Source organism: Bubalus kerabau, chromosome 2 (assembly GCF_029407905.1).
Source record: "Bubalus kerabau isolate K-KA32 ecotype Philippines breed swamp buffalo chromosome 2, PCC_UOA_SB_1v2, whole genome shotgun sequence".
Lineage (NCBI taxonomy): Eukaryota > Metazoa > Chordata > Mammalia > Artiodactyla > Bovidae > Bubalus > Bubalus kerabau.
The window spans coordinates 199,252,306-199,269,209 of NC_073625.1; the positions used below are offsets into that span (position 1 = coordinate 199,252,306).

The following is a 16,904-nucleotide window of genomic DNA, read 5'->3' on the forward strand; positions in this document are numbered from 1 at the left end:
TTATTCTTACATGAACTCTCCTCTGCTCTTCCCCAGTAGCATACTGGACACCTTCAGACCTGGGGGACTTGTCTTTCAGTGTCTTGTCTTTTTGACCTCTTATACGGTTCACGGTGTTCTCACGTAAATACACTCGGGTGGTTTGCCATTTCCTCCTCCAATGGGTCACGTTTTGTCAGAACTCTCTGTTATGACCCGTCCATCTTGGGTGGCCCTGCAGAGCATGGCTCATAGCTTCATTCATAAGCCCCTTCACCATGACAAGGCAGTGGTCCATGAAGGGGATATATATACTGTGGCCAAGTTGGGTTTATTTCAGGAATACAAGGTTAGTTTAATATCTGGAAATATCAAATTACCAAATAGTTTAACATCTGAAAATATCAAATTATTTTGATAATATCAAAAAGAGTTCAACATTAATATTAAAATATACTTTATATATATATATATATATATATATATATATATATATATACATATATACATGCACACACACACATACACACACACACCGTGAGTCAGTTGGACTTATTTCAGGAATGCAGTTAGTTTAACATCTGAAAATCAATTAATGTAATATACTGTATTAATAGAATACAGGACAGAAATCGCATGCACATGCACTGCAAGTAAGGAAATATGAACTCAGTGAACCTGAATCTTTTATTTGGGACAATAAACATGCCTGTGAGCTTTCTTGATGGGTCAGCAGTGAAGAATCGGCCTGCAATGCAGGAGACCCAGGTTCTATCCCTGGATCAAGAAGATCCCCTGGAGGAGGCCATGGCAACTCACTCCAGTATTTCTTCCTGGAGGATCCCATGGACAGAGGACCCTGACAGGCAACAGTCCATAAGGTCTGAAAGAGTAGGTCATGACTGAAGTGACTGGGCATGCATGTACAAACATGCCTGTCCTTTGCTCCAGAGAGGGACATTACCTTCATTACAGTGCTCAGTAAGCTTCCCTGATGTTGGTTCCAAAGGAAGATACTGTTCCTATCCCCAAAGCTGTCCACTCTACAAAACATCCTTAATAAGATGGCCTGAAACAAAAGCAAGGTGAGACACATGGAGAATCGGCTAAACAGAAAATGTAGCCATAATTAAGAGCACAGATACGTCATCCATCTCACAGTGTGGAGGTTGGGAGAGTAGAGAAGATGAGATAAGTGGACAAGATGCTATTACCTCTCTTTTTAGTTTTTTGTTTTCTTCGCAGTGTCTCAATAGATGAGAGTTTCAGATAAGAGGGAGCGCTGGGCATAGGGCATCTGGAAGACTGAGAGAGAGTAGACAAAGGAAGCAGAGTTACTGGGCCTTGCCCAGGGCCCTCCTGCAATTGATGATCACAAGTTTAAATAAAGTCACAGTTATGACAGTTTTAACCAGGTTTGTCCCACTTCTTGGGTGCAAGGACAAAGTAGGCAGAGGACGGGCTTTAACCAGGATTGTAGTTTTTCTGGGCAAGCTTGACAGACAAAAAGTAGATGCACCCAGACAAGAGAAGACAGTGGCGGCCCAGGGAGTGGAGGCTGGATGAAGAAGAGAGTGGGGAGAGGAAGGACAGTGAAAAATGAATGGGGCTAAAGGACCAGAGCTGCTGATGTGGGTGGACGGTGGTCGGAGTGCAGGTATTGCAGTATGTGAACTAGAAGACAGGAGTGGCGGTCAAGTAGTGAAGTGCTTCAAGTCGAGGTTTAGAGCTATGCAAACATGGGGATGGGTAGCTGAGGGTGGAGGAAAAGATCACTGGAGGAGAGGTGTTCAGGAAACTGAGTGGCCAGAGTGTCGGATGGGTCATTTATGAGCTTGTTGGAGTCCCCAAAAAAAGCTGGAGTCAGGTGGAGAGAAAGACAGGCAGGTGCTAAACTGTTCAGGGCATGATGGGGGAGGGGTAACCAGGACGTTACTAAGGATTACGACAGGGAGGGTGGCAGCTGCTCTGGACTGGTGGCAGACCATTCATTCATTTAATAAGTATTTCTTTATATACGACTAACGTTGTGGGAGACACTAATTATTATCACTGTTCTCAAGGACTGTATGAACTAACACGAAGATAATGCATATACCTGTAAGAAGCTAAACAATAGGGCAAGCATAGCAGTATGTAGAGGCAGAAAGAACAGTGACTCAAGGTTCTGGAGATTGGAGCTCTAATTCCAGCCCTGCCAATAATGAGCTGTGAAAGCGAAAGTGTTTGTCGCTCAGTCATGTTCGACTCTTTGTGACCTCATGAACTGTAGCCTAGCAGGCTCCTCTATCCGTACAATTCTCCAGACAAGAATACTGGAGTGGGTAGCCATTCCCTTCTCCAGGGGATCTTCCTGATCCAGGGATCGAACCCAGGTCTCCTGCATTGCAGGCAGATTCTTTATTGTCTGAGCCACCAGGGAAGCCTAGTTAGCTGTGAGCTGGGGCCAATCACTTGATCTCACCTGGCCTTGGTTTCTACATTTGGATATGGATTAAATTATTCCCAAGTGACCTCAGGGTCTAATGTTCTGTGATATAAAGTAATACATCTATCCAAAGGAAGTTAAAGGAATAAGCATGATTGTTTAGATGTTACAGGAAGAGGAAATAGAAGCATGAAGAATTTGCCCGGCAGCAGGCTAAATCAGGCTCATTGTTTGTTAGTCCATTTGGAGTGTAGAGGGGGCTTCCTGGATGGTTCAGCGAGTAAAGAATCCACCTGCAGTACAGGAGACACAGAAGATTCAGATTCAGTTCCTGGGTTAGGAAGATCCCTTGGAGGAAGCAATGGCAACCCACTCCAGTATTCTTGCCTGGAAAATCCAATGGACAGAAGAGCCTGGTGGGCTACAGTCCATGGGGTTACAAAGAGTCAGACACGACTGACTGACTAAGTGCGCGCGTGCATGCGCGCGTACACACACACACACACATACACGGTGCAGAGAAGGTACCCTCATCCGCACTTGTCTCCCTCCACTTACGCAGAGCTGTGTTTTTCTTTCCATTATGTCTGTTTGGTTTTGGCTAGGTCATGATTGCTTGTGTCAAAGAGCAAAGAAAATACCACTAGAACCCATCACCAGAACATCTACATTTCACACAACCTTGAAAGGATACGTTTTTATAGGAAGCAAAGAGGTATGTTGCCCTGTAGGAACTGTATGTCACTTTAGGGTGATTAGGCTGACATGCATTTCCCTGATGGAAAACATAATGAATGGGTATGATAACCTTTGGCATCAGGATAACATTGAGGTGGGATTGGAGGTCAAGGTTTAGAAGGATATAATTGAGGTGAGGGGGATAGAACAGCTTTTCTTCTGGAACAGATTCTTCCTTTGTAACTTCAATGTGACTCCTGTATTTTTTAATGCATGCCAGCACATTCACTCATACAGTTAACAGATGTTCACTGAGATCCAGTTGTATGCTAGGCCCCATTGTAAGGGCGAGAAGTATGTAGAGAGCAAAATAGCTAAGAGCTCTGGCCTTTCTCCCTTTGCCAGTGTATACCAAATGGGGGAGAGGGACATAATAAGAAAATGGATAAGGTATTTTTCAGGGAATGATCAATACTATGAAGCCTGTAAGCATATGTTCATGCCTTACTAGGTTCTGGTAACTAGAGTCAAAGGGTACAATGATGAATAAAAGCCTCTTGCCCTAGTTTGTAAATTTTAGCCATGGGCTGCTTTAGCTGGGGTTGTCTGGAAAGTGAGACCTCAAAAATGAATTTTCAGTCACGCAGAGATGGAGTGGAAAGAGCAATGTTCCAAGGAAGCAGCATGTTCAAGACACATAAAGAAGGCTACTGTGGCTGGAATGTCACAAGGACAGGAGAGTAACAGAAGGGGAAGCTGAAGCCTGAGTCAGGGGCTTAGAATAATCCGGGCCTTGTAAGTCAGATCAGAGGGTGACTTTTGACTTCTTATTTCTTTACTGTGGTAAGCCATTGGAGGGTTTTGAGGAGGGACATTCTGTGACTTTACTTTTCATTTTAGAAGTTTACTCTGGCAGTTGTGTAGGGAATAGACCCAGGGACGCGTGAGGGGAAGCGGGAGCTCTGTTAGAAGCTGAGAGGTTATGGAGGCCTGGTGCGGGGGAGGAATATGGAGAAGTTGAATTTGAGACCTGTTCTGAAGGCAGGACAACAGGGCAAGCTGACTGATGGCATGTGGGGTGTTAGAAAGAGAGGAGTCGAAGGACAAAAGCCCCTGCACTGGACACGCAGAGTCCTAACCACTGGACCCCAGCACTGTGCTCTTGGAGCCTGGAACTGTGTTCTTGACTAAGCACTGGTAGAATGAATGAATACCATAGCTGTTGATAGGGTTAGGGTCTAGGCCTAGATCAAGTGCCCTGCCCCAAAGGAGGGCTTTCTCCCTTTTGCCTGACAGATGTCATCTCCACTTGGGGCCCGCTGGGATTTTACCACTGTACACACTGAACTGCAATATAAAACGGTATTTCGCTTTTCACCACCCTAAATGGACCCTTTCCACAGAGTCAGCTGATGCTGAAGTAGGTCAGAACAGGGCATGTGTCTGTGATCTGTATAAAGCATATAATCCTGTTACGACCTGTGGTAAATTGTCTGCAAAGATGGCTGGGACTTCCCTCGTAGTCCAGTGGTTAAGAAACTGCTTTGCAATGCAAAGGAAGCAGGTTCCATCCCTGGTCAGGGAACTAAGATCCCACATGCTGCGGAGCAACAAAGCCCACGAGCCACAACTAGAGAGTCTGTGCACCACAGTGAAAGGTCCTGCACAACACAAGAGAGTTCCTGCGTGCTACAACTAAGGTCCAGCACAGCCAAAGCAGTTCATTAAAAAAACAGTTTGTTTTTCATGTTTGTGCATATGTTGCCCCTCCCAACAACAGACAGAGTTTGTTCCCCATCCCCTTGAATCTGGTGGCCTTGAGACAAGCTCAATAGAAGTTAAAATAACATCCTATGACTTTGGGCCTGGGACTTAAGAGCCCTTGCAACTTTCAGTTTTAATGCCTTGGGATCTAGACCACCAGGTTAAGAAGCTTGTAATTCTAAATGATGTGAAACCACAGGGAGAGAGAGAAGCTCAGCCAGCGTCCAGCCATCCCAGCCTCTGCAGCTGAGGTGTGAAACGTGAATCAAGCGGTCTTGGATTCTCCAGCCCAGACAAGCTGTGCCAGCCAGCCAAGTGCAGCAGACAAAGGAACCCCGCTCAAATCGCACAATCATGAGAGATAATAAATGGGGCTGTTTTAGGCCACTGCTTTGGGGAGGTATTTGTTATTTAGCAACAGATAGCTAAACTAGAATCTGTTCCAGGATCCATTTTATGGCACAACTTCTAGAAACACACTGTATTTAAACGCAGAGTGCCTTCAATTTCTAGCAAAACTACAGATGCAATTATCTCTTGTCTCAGCTGTGTCCGTTCTAGGAATCAGTTCCAAAGGTATCCTGGCAAAAATACAGAGAGATATATTGGCTATTAATTTCAGCACTATTTACAATAGCATCAAACTTCAGACACCTCAAATACCTATCAGTAGGGGGCTGGATGCATAAGCTGTGTAGCATCCACGTGATGGAGTACCGCTGCTGCTGCTGCTGTCGCTTCAGTCGTGTCCGACTCTGTGCGACCCCATAGACGGCAGCCCACCAGGCTCCGCCGTCCCTGGGATTCTCCAGGCAAGAACACTGGAGTGGGTTGCCATTTCCTTCTCCAGTGCGTGAAAGTGAAACGTGAAAGGGAAGTCGCTCAGTCGTGTCCAACTCCTATCAACCCCATGGACTGCAGCCTACCAGGCTCCTCCGTCTAGGCAACTGTAAAAAAAGACACTGACCACCTCTGAAACACTGTGCAGAAACGTGTGTGTGGTATGTTATGCTACTGTTTAATTATTTTTTTAATGGAAGGATAAAATATAACATTTTCAAAAGAAATTACTGCCTATAAGGGGAGAGAGGAGATAGGGTAAATGATACCACAGGAATATAATCTGCAAACTCCAGACTGTGGGAAACAGTATGAAACAGCCGACCCAGTTTCTTCAATAATTAATGATTTTTTTAAAGGGTGATAGAATGGGAACCTGGTGATTAAAAAGAGGGACTTAAGAGCATATGAACCAATTATAATTTATGAACCTATTTGTATTCTGATTTGAATAATTAAACTCAAAGTTTATGAGACAATGGGAAAATGAGACAATATTTTGTCATAGCGTATAAGGGAAAAGCATCTGAAAAAAATGTATGCACATATTCACATGTATGAATAACTGCGGCACACCTGAAACCAGCATGACATTTTAAATCAGCTACAGTAAACAATTTTAATTTAATTAAAAAAGAATTTCCTGGGTCATGTTATTCCTTACACTTAGGAGAAGGTTTAAATAACATGTAAATAGTCCCCTTCTTCTCTTCCAAACACATGTCTTTCATTCACTCGGTCATTCAGCACTCCTTGGTCGAGGGACTGTGTGAGAGGTTCTGGTGTTGGGGACAGGGTGCTGCCACCCAGAAGGCTGTCAGCATGTGTGCCTGATGCTTACTGCACCATGGGACAGAAGAGGGCTGTGAAGGAGGCCTGTGCAAGCACAGAGGGAGAGCCTGGGTGTTCTAGTAGGGGTGCGGGAGAAGTTTCAGAAGAGGCAGTGTCTGGGGCATGGTTCTGGAGAATGGGCTTCTCTTGTGGCTCAACTGGTAAAGAATCCGCCTGCAATGAAGGAAACCTGGGTTCCATCCCTGGGTTGGGAAGATCCTCTAGAGAAGGGAAAGGCTACCCACTCCAGTATTCTGTCCTGGAGAATTCCATGGACTGTATAGTCCATGGGGTGGAAAAGAGTTGGACGCGACTGAGCGACTTTCACTTCGCTTCACTGGAGAAGAATAACTAAGAATTAGAATTAGCTTCTTTTGGAGGCAAGATGTAACCTGAAGCTTTCTACTTTACAAAATTCTTTTACTTTCAAATACCAAAGTGTCCTCATCTCCTTCCTCCAATTAAACAAATGACGTTGGTTGGCCAAAAGATCTGTTCAGGATCCAAATGAACTTTTTGGTTAACCCAGTATGTATGAGTCATCCTCAAAGTGTGGTCCCTGGACCAGCAGCATTGCCATCCCTTGGGAACTTTGAGTCATGCAAACTTTGAGCCCCATCCCAGACCTGCTGAATCTGAGAACCATAGATTCACTTCCATAAAGGCAGCTTGAAGAAGTTAAGAAAGAAACCTGTCCTTTTGTCCAAGTTTTTAAAAATACATGATTATAGGGGAAATTTTGAGTGAATCCAAGATAGAAAAATAATTTAGCGTGGCTGAGAGCCTGCCCAAGCAGGGCTTGTGGGGTCCCCAGTGTTCCACAGAGAGAGCCCCAAGTTCCAGGCTGGGCAGCCGCTGTCAGCCACCCAGGAGCAGCTGCACACCAGGGAGGTCAGAGATGCGAGGGGACCAGACTGCCAGTCTCCTCCTCTGAGATAGCAGTCCTGAGGCCAAATGCCAGATAAGAAGATTATTCTCGGAGAGGGAGAGTATGTAGGACAAAGGATAATGAGTAATAAAATTGTATGATAAAATTTTTGTGAAAACATGTAGAAACGTTTTACTTTTTTCACATGACTACTAGAAAATGTTAAATAGTCTGTGTAGCTCTCCTTTGTGGCTTGTATAATATTCTTCTTAGCACAGGTGGTATGTAAGGTATATATGAAACGGAGGATGGGCAGGATACAAAATTTGACTATTTTTTTCTCCAGCTCTGGGCAGGAGAGTGGGTGTCCAGAACCACAAGTGATCATTTCTTATTCATGTGTCATTTGTATTGGTATCATGAAGATAGCTTGATGATACCAGACATAAAAATCCTGCAGCAAACATCTTTTATATCCATACTCAAAAGCAGTTTTTAAATTCTAGAAAATAGACTTCCCATTGGAAGAGAATGCATCACTTAGTAAAAACTAGAACATACCGCAATATATAGCAAAATAGCCACCCCTACTCCTCCCCTTGACTGCTTCAGACATCGGTCATTAATCAGGACATTTTTTTTTCCTTCCAATCTCAAACACAGTGTCAATGTCCTTATCAACTGAGTGGTCTGAGGAGCCATGCAGCTGGTGAGAGATGCAGCCATGGTACAAAGTTAGGTCAAGCTGACTCCAAAGACTGAATCTCTTCTTTATGCCACACAGAGTCCCACTTCATAACTGGGGCACACTTATATTTCTAGTTAAAGTCAATAAATCAATGTCTTATAAATGTGGTTGGTTGGCACAAGTCCACCCCTGAGAGATCACATATCTTTTGATGTGCTGGCAACGAAGAGCTGGCTCTAGCCCAGGAATGGCCTGTGCAGAGCATGGGTACTCTCTTTTCCCTGCAGTCTGACAGACCTTGCCCCTCAGTTGAAGCACTCTTTTGTGTCAAACCTAGACAGTAGTCTCACAGTCCTCTTCAACACTGGGCTCCATGAAGTCACTGCTTTTACTTTTTAGACCGCAGCATTTGGGATCCTAGTCCCCTGACCAGGGATCAAACCCATGCCCCCTGTGTTGGAAGCTCAGTCTTAACCACTGACCACCAGGGAAGTCCTACTGTGTCTGGTCTAGAACCCACCAGGGAGTTTTGGAATGGAATTTACAGCAAAGATAGTAACAGTTGTTACTGTATTAGGATTATTCTGATATTATCTAATGTAGTATCTAATATATCTGAAATATACCTAACATATTTCTATATTCAGAATGTTGACATTGCTGCTATTCAGGAAAGTGTACGCTAGACTTCTCTGGCGGTCTAGTGGTTAAGACTTGGAACTTCCATTGCAGGGCGCATGGATTCTATCCCTGGATAGGGAACTAAAATCCCACATTCCATGTGGTGCAGCCAATAAAAAGAAAGAAAGAAAGTGTCCACAGCTAGAAGGCAAATTTATAAGTATAAATAAAGGGTGTGGCCAAAAGGTGGTGTCCCAGAAGAAGTACACTGTAAAAATTTCACATTAAAGGAACTCTCAAGGATATTCGACTGAAAGTGCAAAGGATAACATATTGAAAGCTGATCTAAAGTTAGAAAGGGTGTGACATTTGCTAAAGCATAGAAAAGATTCCCTGAAGGGGGGCACTATTCAAACTACTTAATACAGTTTTTACAAAGAGATAAAACATTTTATCAGTGTTTCTGTTTTAAGTAACAATCTTTTAAATAAATGTTAGTTTTGCCATTTAAAAAATTACTGTATTGAAGTATAATTGATTTACAATGTCGTGTTAATTTCTGCTGTACAGCAAAGAGATTCAGTTTTATATATACTCTTTCTTATGTTCTTTTCCATCATGGTTTATTACAGTATATTCAATAGTTCCTCGCATTATACAGTAGGACCTTGTTATTTGTCCATTCTATATAAAATACTGGGTTGGCCTAAATGTTCATTCAAGTTTTTCCATAAGATGTTACATAAGATGAACGTTTTGGCCAGCTCAATAGGGTTGCATCTGGTAATCCCAATCTCCCCATCCATCCCTCCCCCACACCTCTTCCCCTCTATATCTGTGAGTCATATCTGTTTCGTAAGATATATTCATTTGTTTTGTATTTTAGATTCTCCATATAAGTGATATCATATGGTGTTTGTCTTTCTCTTTCTGACTTACTTCACTTGGTATGATAATCTCCAGGTCCATCCATGTTGCTGCAAATGGCATTATTTCATTCTTCTTTATGATTGAGTAATATTCTATTGTGTCCACTCATTTGTTGATGGACATTTAGGTGTTGTACCTAAATGGACATTTAGGAAATGTCTTGGCTGTTGTAAATAGTGCTGCTATGAACATAGACGTGATGTGTCTTTTCTTATTTATTTTTAAATTTTCAAAATTAAATTTAAAGCTTTTATTTTATCCTATTCTTAAAATTTTTTTATTATTTTAGCATGTGTATTTTTGAATTGTAGTTTTGTTTGGATATAGGCCCACTCCCAGTCCACACCTCCCTTCCCCCACTGCCCTCCATGGGGGATTGCTGGATCATATGGCAACTCTATTTTTAGTTTTTCTGAGGACCCTCCATACTGTCTTGCATAATGGCTGCACCAGTCCCATCAAAAGTATAAGAGGGTTTCCTTTTCTCCACACCCTCTTCAGCACTTGTTATTTGTGGACATTTTAATGTCTTGACTGGGGTGAGGTGCTACCTCATAGTAGCTTTGATTTGCATTTCTCTAATAATTAGCAATGTTGACCATCTTTTCATGTGCCTATTTGGCCATCTGTCTTCTTTGGAGAAACGTCTATTTAGGTATTCTGCCCATTTTTTGATGGTGCTCTTTGTTGTTTTGTTGTTGGTTGTATAAGCTGTTTGTACATTTTATAAATTCAGCCCTTGTCAGTTGCATCATTTGCAATATTTTTTCCCAGTCCATAAGTTGTCTTTTATTTGTTTATGGTTCCCTTTGCTATGCAAAAGCTTTTAAGTTTAATAAGGTCACATTTATTTATTTTTGCTTTTTTTTCCCCTATTGCCTTGGGAGACTGACCTAGGAAAACATTGGTATGATTTATGTCAGAGAATGTTTTGCCTATGTTCTCTTCTAGAAGTTTTATGTTGTCATGTCTTATATTCAAGTCTTTAAGCCATCTTGTGTTTATTTTTGTGAATGGTGTGAGAGTGTGTTCTAACTTCATTGATTTACAGTGTTGCTGTTTTTAAACTATCCCTGTACATTTACAAATGAAAGTAAAAAGGTTTTAATATTTTGGCAAAAATTGTAATGAAACAATTGTCATTTGTCCTATTGATTATTAAGATTACTTTGCTCTGTTTCAGCTTGCATGGTCATTTTTATGCTCCTGAACTACCATGCAATGTGAGGACTGCCTGTATGTTGATAAAACAAGAAGAAATTCAAAATCATAGAACTGTGCTAATGCTTTGGCAGTGTAAGTATATTTTAAAGTCTAATTGGGGTTAGAAAAAAGATAAAGATGCAGTGATATTGTAGACATCTGCCAGTGCAAACCTATAACTCACATAGCTATTTCAAAGGTGTGTGATGCATCTGAGACACAGGTGATCTGGATATTCCTTGTCAAAAGGGTGGGAATATGAAAAGGAAAAGATGGAGAGCAAGCGTGAATCACTGTGTAATGTCTCATCCCCAGAAAATATGGCGGTCCCCGTCAAGCCATCTTTACATTTGCTTCCTAAGGAATGAGTCTGCACCAGTTAATTACAAGGCCAGTGGCTGCGAGTTCTCAGGGCTCCAGCTCCTCTTGCTGGGCATTTCTGCCTTCTACTTGCACGTTGGCTTTGTTTCAGGCTGGCGGCAAGTCAGGACAGCTGTCCCAGGCATCACATCCAAATGCCACATCATCACAGAGGCAGAGAGAGGATGTTTCTTCCAGTGTCTCCTTCTCAGGAGTAAGGAGAAGCCGTCCAGCCTATTGGCCAAAACTGGACCACATGGCCGCTGTATCAGTCAGGGTTCAGGTGGACAACTAAGGCCATTCTATGCATTCTGGACATAAAAGACTTAATACAGAGTTAGGGCACACATGACTGCTGGGAGAGCTGGGAAGCAGAGTTCAGGAACTATCCTTGACGATCAGGCAGTTTGAGCCTGACCAATCTTAGCCTGAAACACCACCTGAGTGTGTGATTCCTCAAGTCTGTGCCAGGAAGCTGCTGACAATCTCTCATCTGCTCACAGGCATAGCTCCAGCCAGCCCTAGAGGAATAACACCATCCTTTTGCCCCGAATACCTCTTGTGAGCAATCCTCTGGAACAGACAGAGACAGTGACTCCAGGGAAGCTTGCTTCCAAGACTTAGAAGGGAACTCAGACCATCCAGCACACCCGTCCCTACACCAGCCCCAGCGTGAGGGAACGGTCCCTGAGATTGGCTTAGGAAGGCAGGATTTCCCTTTGATCCGGAGTAGGGAAAAGTCACTCTCCACTGTGTCACATGGGGGAGGCTAACACCCATCCCCCCCTCCCGAACCAGTGCTTGACTGAAAAGGAAATCGGGAGGAAAGAGCTGTTGGTGAGACAACCAGCCGTGCCTGCTACATGCTGTTGACACCATAATCGTAATTTTCTTTGCAAATAAGCATATTTATTACCCAAATAGCTAGCTATATATTTTAAAGAAATGTGCTCTGTAACATTCACCACCTTACCTGTTATTACCCACACGGTACACTCTCTTGCAAGCTGCTCAAATCCTGTGCTAAATGGTAAAATTATAGCCAGCGGATTGATGATTTATAGTATTACTGCATTCAGTAAAAAGTTAAAGCTCCTCTTAGAAAATTCCTCCACTAGCTTTTCTTCTCCAGATCACCAGCCAGATTTATTTGTCTGCTGCTGCTTTATATGCCTTGCCAGCACCCTAAGCACATCCTTGATTTAATGAACTTATTTGTGCAGCTCAAATTCACAAGATTGGCCGTGCCCCTTCCTGTGCGCCTCTTCCTGATCAACATTTGGCTGTTTTTCTAACATCCCAGTTGATGCCATCCCAGTTTCCTCAGAGACTGTGGGGTCAGTTTTCCCCTGAGAGAAGGAATGTGGATGGCTGTGAGTCCCTTTGAAGGCCCCAGGGAAAAAAATGCACATGTCAAGGATGCTGACTGCTGATTTTCTTACCAGGGCTCTTTACAGTAAATCCTTGCCATCAGTAAGCCTGGAAAATGAACCTTTTTGGTAGAGGAATCAGGAAAATTATGTATGTGCAGGTGCTAGGGAGTGGTTTCTGTTCTAGAAGGGCCTCAGCGTTTCCTCCCACGGGGCTCCTTGGGTATTCAAGCTGCATATGTATTTATAACTCTGCAGTGAAAAAACTGAACTTTATTAGCAGAGATAACTGTCATAATTCAAGCAACTGCACTCTGTATAGCAACCGGAGACTCTAGGCAGCAGGATAATGTATGTTCTGTCAAACCGTGTGCAGGTATAGGTGCCTTATGAGTCACTAACCGGGCACAAACAAGGAAGAGGAAGCTCAGCTCCTATGGGGGGCCCTGGGGGGCCTGCAGAATGTGTCCAAATGCTTCTGCCAGGGAGCTGGCTTGGCCTCGAGGTCAGTGAAGTCATTGTGAATTTTTGCATCCTAGTAGCAGCCTGCTCCAGTATTCTTGCCTGGTCTGGAAAATTCCACGGCCTGGGCAGCATGGTGGGCTACCGTCCATGGGGTCACAGAGAGTTGACAAGACTGAGCGTGTACACACGCAGCAGCCTTCCGCAAATGTTTGTTGAGGGAATGAGTGAATGAGGTGTTGACCTACGGATGCGCCGTGGCTCCTGAATTGTCCTCTCTGTGTGTGTACTCCTCCCCTTCCTAGCCAAACGTTTATTCTAAATCAGCGGAGCCACAGCTGTACCATTGAAAAGCCTCACTCGCAAACACAGTCAGCCAAGCGAGGAGGCTCTAAGCCAGAGACTCTCCATCTAGGCTGCACATGAGCCTCACTTGGCGATGTTTGGAAATCCCAGTGCTCACACTCGAACCTCAGACCAGCCGAAATCAGAAATCTCCAGAGCCGAGACCAAGGCATTGGAACCTGGCTGGTGAGAACCATGGGTCCATGAGGGCATGGAGGCTGGGGGACCCAGAAGACACCCCTCAGCCAAAACCTTTCTAAGTTTAGCTCAGCTTCCAGTGTTTTATCCTTTGCACTTGCAGTCAGATATCCTCGAGAGGTCTTTTACTGTGAAACGTTTGCAGTGCTGCATTCCCTGGGGGCTGATGGTGCAGACAGGAAGGAAGGACTTATGATGGGACTTAGCAATTTGTACATCTCTAGAATCTGAGGCAGGGAGGGCGTGTCCCATGTCTCAGGAATATGGAATACTTGAAACAACAAAACAATGCCCAAGTTAGTGCCCCACTCTCCAGCCTCTGGGCCGCCTGCACGTGTGCGCTTGGGGCTCTGCCTGCTGCCTGGTGGCTACAGTCCCTAATCACAGCTCCCCCCCTACCCCAGGTCTCTCTGGGGCCCTCCTCACTCTCCTGGGGAAGGCTGGGGAAAGGTAGATCAGGGTTGTTTTGGTTTGTAGCCCTCTTTGGAGTGGGGGACGGCTGAGCCGTGACTCAGGGGAAATTCTAAGTTGCTACAAGCTGCAGCAAGCGTGTGTCAGTGGGAGGTGAGAACGACCAACAGGGAGCTGAAAACCATGCCAGGAACCTGCCTGGTGTGTAATCAGAACTTGCCTATAAATAATAATGGAACGATGAACATGTTGGTGAAGTTATTTTCTAAAGCAGTGCATAGGCAAAATGAGTGCTTCTCATGAGCAAAACCTCAAGCTGTTCCAGAAGGCCAAGGAAAAATCCAGAATGCCTATCTGCTGGTGGTGCCTTTATGAACAATTTTGGTGCCTTTATCAACACCAGACAACTGATTTTTCCAGACAACTGAAAGCTACCCTCATTTGATGCCAAGAAATGTGAGCTTTTAATTGTGTAAGGGGACTTTTTCTCAAAGGGATTATCTTCTCCCGAGAGGAGATCAACAGAGTGCATAGTCATTCACTGGCTTTTGGGGGTCTGGGAAGCAGAACCCAGATTTCCCTACAATCGCCCTTTTCACCTGGTCTCATGCTGGGGCCCAGGAGTGGAGCGTGGAACCCAGGCTGAAGGCCACCAGAGTGGCTCGTTTCCCCTGGGTGCCGGCCAGGGACTCTAGTGCACAGGCCTGCTGACAATTATTCTCCTTGTTTTGAGCCCTTTCTGGCTTCCAAACACTCAGGTATGTTTTGAATGGATACAATGACTGCAAATCTGGCCTTTGTATAAGTACAGAATACTGAGATGAATGTACTGTTATTTCTTTTAGCGTTCTTAACATTTTCTTTGGTTTTTTGAACATCTTCAAAAGACTCATAAAGCTGTTCCTATCCCATGACTTAAGCATACACAATGGAGAAACAGCTCAGGAAAGGGATTTAAAATAATCCATACCCAATTTCAGGCTCCTTTCTCAAACTATTTTGTGCAAGGTCTTATTCTGCCTTGGGACCTTAGCCATGACAACATTGACGTTACTGATGCACAATTAAAATAAAACATCATACCATTTATCCCACAATCAGCTTTTATGAGACTTGCATTGTCATAGACTGTTAAGGAAAAAAAAAATGTGTGTTTGTGGAAAATTTTGTACAAAACTCTGTGTACCTGACTCAGTTGTGAAGCTCCCCCAGGCCTCATGGTTGAGAACTGTGGGTGAAATTAAACCCACTGATGGATTAAGTGCCTACACTTGGTTCATTGCCTAGTTGGTGAAGGGAGGTGGGATGCTGTCAGAAGCTGTCACATCAGGATGTGACAAGGAGGGAAGAAGCTGCCACTCACTCCGGTGGCAGAGATGTGCCGTGTGGGGAAGACGCCAGCCCTGGCAGCCTCACTGGGCGCTGTTTTCAGGGCCCTGTTATATTACCCAGAGTGACACACGCGCTTCACAATTACAGCTTTGTGTCATTAGAAAAGTCTACAATTATGGCCACATGGCTTTTTTTTTTCTCCCAAGGCAGGAAAGTGATTAATACATTTCAGGAAGCCTTACATTAAAGAATGGTTAGGTCTAGACATTTAAAATGACAAATTTGAATTATCTGGTAAGACCACTAATCTAGGTTTCCCAATTCCAACTAATAGGATAGAAAATTAAAAAGAAGAGTCCCAGCTTTTATTTCCAGTTGTGTTGTTAATTAGCTATGTGGTCTGGGAGCCCGGTTTTCATATCTTTAAACTGGAAAGGCCTAGATTTACACTGTCTAGTATAGTGCTACATACAATTATTTAAATTTAAGTTAATTAAAAATAAATAAGATGTAAAATTCAGTTCCCGTTGGGACTTCCCTGGTGGTCCAGTGGTGAAGACTCTGTGCTCCCAATGCAGGGGGCCCAGGTTCGATCCCTAGTCAGGAAACTGGATCCCACATGCCACAACCAAGAGTTCGTATGCCACGATTAAGAGTTTGCATGCTGGAACTGAAAGATCCCACATGCCACAACTAAAGATTCTACAGGTTACAACTAAGACCCAGTGCAACCAAATAAGTAAAACGTTAAAAAAAATGGAGTACCCCAGACACATTAAAAGTGCAGCATACTAGATGGTGCAAATCTAGGCCTTTCCAGTTTCAGTTCAGTTCAGTCGCTCAGTCGTGTCTGACTCTTTGCAACCCAATGCACTGCAGCACGCCAGGCTCCCTGTCCCTCACTATCTCCCAGAGCTTGCTCAAACTCGTGTCCATTAAGTCGGTGATGCCATCCAACCATCTCATCCTCTGTCGCCCCTTCTCCTCCTGCCTTCAATCTTTCCCAGCATCAGGGTCTTTTCAAATGAGTCAGTTTTTTGCATCAGGTGGCCAAAGTATTGGAGTTTCAGCTTCAGCATCAGTCCTTCCAATGAATATTCAGAACTGATTTCCTTTAGGATGGACTGGTTTGATCTCCTTGCAGTCCAAGGGACTTTCTAGTTTAAAGGTATGAAAACTGAGCTCCCAGACCACATAGCTAGTTAATAGCACAACTGGAAATAAAAGCTGGGACTCCTCTTTTTAATTTTCTATCCTATTACATGAGTTGGGTGGCCATGATATTGGAGAGTGCAGATATAGAACATTTCCATCGTCACTGAAAATTCTATTGGTCTGCCCTGCTTTAGATCCTGAAGGTAAAATATGTTTCATATCTTGTGCTCCTGCGTGTTGATGGATAATGATAATGGAAAATGTCCCAGGCTATCTGCTCAGGTTGTGAGCCATCCTGGCTCTCTCTGAGAACTGCTCCCTAGTCCACAGGACTGGGCACAGCATAGATGCTTTGAAAGCTGTCACTTCTTTTAGACTATGGCTGACTGGGCCAGCAGTGGTCACCTGATCCAAGTACAGTCCCTTGAACCCTCTCTCATG

General features: G+C 43.9%; 1 non-coding gene across 1 annotated transcript; it reads left to right on the plus strand.

Annotated features, from left to right (window-relative positions):
• The first annotated feature begins 15,843 nt into the window (after positions 1 to 15,843).
• Positions 15,844 to 15,916, plus strand: TRNAG-CCC (transfer RNA glycine (anticodon CCC)). The gene has a single exon. It is a non-coding gene; the product is annotated as a tRNA-Gly (tRNA).
• The last annotated feature ends 988 nt before the right edge of the window (positions 15,917 to 16,904 follow it).